Source organism: Salvia splendens, chromosome 10, assembly GCF_004379255.2.
Source record: "Salvia splendens isolate huo1 chromosome 10, SspV2, whole genome shotgun sequence".
In the NCBI taxonomy this organism is placed as follows: Eukaryota; Viridiplantae; Streptophyta; class Magnoliopsida; order Lamiales; family Lamiaceae; genus Salvia; species Salvia splendens.
Window position 1 is genome coordinate 15,918,105 of NC_056041.1, and position 4,915 is coordinate 15,923,019.

The following is a 4,915-nucleotide window of genomic DNA, read 5'->3' on the forward strand; positions in this document are numbered from 1 at the left end:
TTACCAATCTTCTCATTAATTATGGATCATTTCCTTGTATAGTTTGACACTCCCCCTCAAGTTGAGCAACGGTGTCTCCGATGTTCAACTTGCCCAAGACTTCGTGGAATACCTTATGATGTACTGCTTTGGTGAGGATATCTGCAAGCTGATCTTCGGACTTTACAAAGGGAAATTCGATGACTCCGGCTTCTAGATTTTCTTTGATGAAGTGTCGATCTACTTCCACATGCTTAGTCCTATCGTGCTGCACTGGGTTTTCGGAGATGCTGATTGCTGCCTTATTGTCACAGAACAATTGACTTTTCCGTGTTGGAGGAAAGCCTATTTCGGTCAACAGTCTTCGTAGCCACATGATCTCCGTTAGACCGCTTTTGATCCCTCTGAATTCTGCTTCAGCACTCGACAATGCTACCACCTTTTGCTTCTTACTCCTCCAAGTAACTAGGTTGCCTCCTACAAATGTAAAGTAACCCCCTGTTGATCTTCTATCAATCGGATTGCTTGCCCAGTCAGCATCCGTGTATCCATCAACTTCTAAGTTTTCCTTTTTCTCTAGGAACACACCATACCCTGTAGTTCCCTTTAGATATCTTACTATCCTCAATGCAGCTTCCATATGATCTTCTTGAGGCTTGTGCATAAATTGACTTACAACGCCGACTGCATAGGTAATGTCAGGCCTTGTATGTGATAGATAGATCAATTTTCCCACTAGTCTCTGGTATTTTCCACGGTCAGCCAACTTCGCTCCTTCTTCTATTCTCAATCCATGGTTCGGAATCATTGGACTTTCTGCAGGTTTGCACTCCAATAGCCCGGTTTCTGCCAGCAGATCCAGTACATATTTTTTCTGTCTTAGAAAGATTCCACGTTGTGATCTTAGTACCTCAATCCCCAAGAAGTACTTCAGGGCTCCGAGGTTCTTCATTTCAAACTCCTTGCACAAATTCTCTTTTAAATTCTGAATTTCGTCTACATCATCTACAGTAATAATCATGTCATCTACATAGATTATTAGACATGTCATTTTATCCCCCCTTTTCTTCAGAAAGAGCGTATGATCAGACTGGCTTTGTGTGAAGCCATGTTTGACCATTGCTTGGCAGAATCTTCCGAACCATATCCTCGGGGACTGTTTGAGCCCGTATAGAGTCTTCCTTAGTCTGCATACTTCTCCTTCCCCAAATTCCTCTGAACAACCTGGAGGGACTTCCATGTACACTTCCTTGTCCTTCTCGAGTTCTCCGTGTAGAAAGGCGTTGGTTACATCAAACTGGTGCAACGGCCAATCCTTACAGGCAGCTACAGACAACAACGTTCTTACTGTATTTAGTTTGGCCACTGGAGAAAAGGTCTCTTCGTAGTCTACTCCATATACTTGAGTGTATCCCTTGGCTACCAATCGCGCTTTGTATCTCTCGATTGAACCATCTGCTCGCCTTTTTATAGTAAAGACCCATCTGCATCCAACTGGTTTCTTCCCTTTCGGCAATGTACACTTTTCCCACGTGCCATTCTTCTTTAGGGCATCTATCTCCTTCTTCATTGCATCCCTCCAATGTTTGTTCCTCATCGCATCCTCAAATGATTGTGGAATCTCCTCCTCCTCATATAGGGCAGCCTCAAATGCCCTTGCCATCTCTGTGAGTTGTCCTTGAACAGTATTTGCCAAGGAATATCTGGTTTTTCGTCCTGTCCAATCTGGGGAGTACCTTCGTGGCGGGACGCCTCTAGTACTTCTCTTGGGCAATTCATACTGCCCAGTGCCTCCATCTACTCCCATTGGTTCAACTTCCCCTTCCCTGCCATCGTTAGTGTTGTCTGTAACATGCAAAGGTACAATGCTATTTTCACTACTTACCTCGGGATCCGAGATCGGGGTTGATGGTTCGGTCATGTCACTTAATTCTACGTTCTGTATGTTGGAGTTCGGTTGCCCGGTGGTACCGCTAACTGTCTCGGGTGGACCGACATCTAGAACAGGCGATGACTGTGGAGACCGGTTACTCTCTCCCTGGGGTTCAGTCGTGGATATGGGTATGGTAGGTCTAGGTATAGAAGGCTGCCAATCTAGAGAGTCGTTGCCCTTAGTCTCCCCCTGACTCCTAGGTTGGCAGTAGAAATATTCATCTTCCACAAAGTCACAATTCATCGTGGTATATAATGTCTGAGAAGTTGGATCATAACAGCGATATCCTTTTTGAGATTTCCCATATCCTAGAAAGACACATTTGACTGCTCTCGGGGCAAATTTAGATCTGTCTGGCTTAGGAATATGGACAAAGACAGTACACCCAAACACTTTTGGTTCAAGGCTAAGGGATGACGGGATGGAGTGGTTTTGTGAGAAAATATCAAGAGGTGTTTTGAAGTTTAGAATATATGTTGGGAGGCGGTTGATGAGGTAAACGGAAGTTGCTATAGCTTCTGGCCAGAAAGATTTGGGTATGCTCGAGTCAATAAGGAAGGCTCGGGTCATTTCCAGGATATATCTATTTTTCCTCTCTGCTACCCCATTTTGTTCCGGAGTGTGTGGGCAAGTGGTTTGATGGACTAAGCCCTTTTCGGTACAAAAAAGTTGCATTTTGGAATTAACAAACTCTCCCCCATTATCGGATCTAAGGATTTGGATAGACTGTTTGTACTGAGTTTGCACGAGAGTGTAAAAGTGAGTAAATTTTTCAAAAACCTCAGATTTTGCTTTTAAAAAATAGACCCATGTCATGCGTGTAAAATCATCTACAAACAGCAAAAAATAGCGAAATCCTTGTCCCCCAGTAACCGGTGCTGGACCCCACACATCACAATGAATTAAGGCAAAAGGAGTCTTCTCACGAGTATTATTCAAATGATATGAATGTCTATGGCTTTTGGCCAAGAAACAAGTTTCACAATTCAAGGTAAAAGTGGAATCAACTAATTTTGGAAAAAGTAAACGAAGATATCCTATGGAAGGGTGCCCAAACCGGCGGTGCCAAAGCCATGTCTGTTTGTCAGTCAGTCCGTGAGACAGCAACGCAGTACTCTGTTGGGCTGCCTTATCCAAGTAGTACAGTCCGTGTCGTTCAGTGCCACGCCCAACTATCTCCCCCGTCTGGGTATCCTGTAATAAGCAAAAATGAGGTTGCATTAGTAACTTGCAGTGAAGTTCCTTAGTTGCATGACTCACAGACAGAAGCTTGTGGGATAGCGAGGGAACATATAAGCAATTTGAGAGGCATAAGGTGGGTGAAATATGGATAGTGCCCGCCCCCTTAACTGGTGCTAAATCCCCACTCGCTGTTTGGACATAACTTTTCCGGGATTTTGAGATTTCCAAAAAATCATTGGCATCATATGACATGGTATCGGTTGCCCCACAATCGAAAATCCAATGGCTATTTTTCTCCCCCATGGTTGAGGTTGACGAATTTGCCAGTGCTTCAAAAAGATTATGACATTTAATACTAGGGTGAATTTCCAAGGATTTATAGTCCGAATCATCAGAATTGGATTTTTTGGGTAATTTCCGGAAATTATTAAACTTTGAGTTTTCAAAACATAAACTACTATGAGTTCCAGGGTCAAAAAGCAAGGTTTTGGGATTTCTGGGGGTGCAAACGGAAATAAAACTTGGATGGGGTAAAATGTGAGAATAAGGTAGAGTGGAGGGATCTATTTGTGAATAAGATCCCCCTTTACCTTCCGCCCAAGCCCTAGCCGCCGCAGATTGTTCCCCCCCGTCCCGGTGCTCCACGCTTTAGCCGTCGCGACAGAGGCGACGGTTTGCTCTTCGGTTCCATGATTACCAGTGGTCGAGGGACCGTTGTTACCCGTCGGATAATCGGCGTAGGTAGCCCGTTCCTCGGTCGCCGCTGCCATTGACGCCGTCGCTCTCCCTCCTCCGCCGCGATTCGCCCTTGCCTGTCGATTCTGCTTCATCTCCTCCCACCAATCGGGATACCCGTGGAGGAGAAAACATGTGTCTTTTGTATGCTTCTTCCCTCCACAGTGGTGGCAAATCAACCGGCTTTTATCTTCTTCTCCTCTCCGATTGGTCGGGAATCTTGACGGTGGGGGAGACGGCTGGTTGTTGACGGCTCTGTTCCGGTCGAAGGTAATCAGACCGGCTCCGACTCCGGAGTTTGGTTGGTCTTTCTGCTTAATTAGGCCTGCGTTCACGGCTTCACGCCTCACCATTGCGTATGCCTGTCGTGGATTCGGTAGTGGATCCTTGTTGATTATCTCCCTCTTTATTCCCTCGTATCCTTCGTTCAATGCAGTGAGGAATTGGTACACCCTCATTCTCTGTATTGTCTGGTTGTTCTTCTCGATTGACGGTGGGTGGTCGATTGTGCTTGGATCTCGGGCATCTATGGATATCCATAAATCTTGGAATTTGACCCACAAGGCTTCTAGGGTCATTCCTCCTTGTTTCATTGTCATACTCTGTCTGTGCAGGTCATACACTTGGAACGGATCTCTGCCGCTTCCGTATGTGATTGCCAAGCCTTCCCAGAGGTCCTTGGCGGTTGCATATTGGGAGACTTCTGTTACGAGATCTGACTCGATATTGTTGATGATCCAATTGAAGGTACAGTGGTCCCTTTGCTGCCACTTCGGGTAATTCGGATCGGTCCGTGGTGGAGGGTTTGAAACTCCAAGGATGTGAGACGTCAACCCTTTACCACCAATCGCGCGTTCCATCAGATTCGACCACAAGGGGTAATTGTCCCCATTTAGTTTGGTCTTGATGGTAATATCGCCGAGAGACTCGATCTGGGGAGGCATTGGATTATTTGATCTGTTGTTGGTTTTGAGAAATTCGGCGAATTGCGCCGCAAGATCGGTTGGGATACTTATGGTATTTGAGGCTGTATCGGCTGTGTTTGAACTATTGGATTCTGACATGTTTGTTTGCTTACAGGTTCAA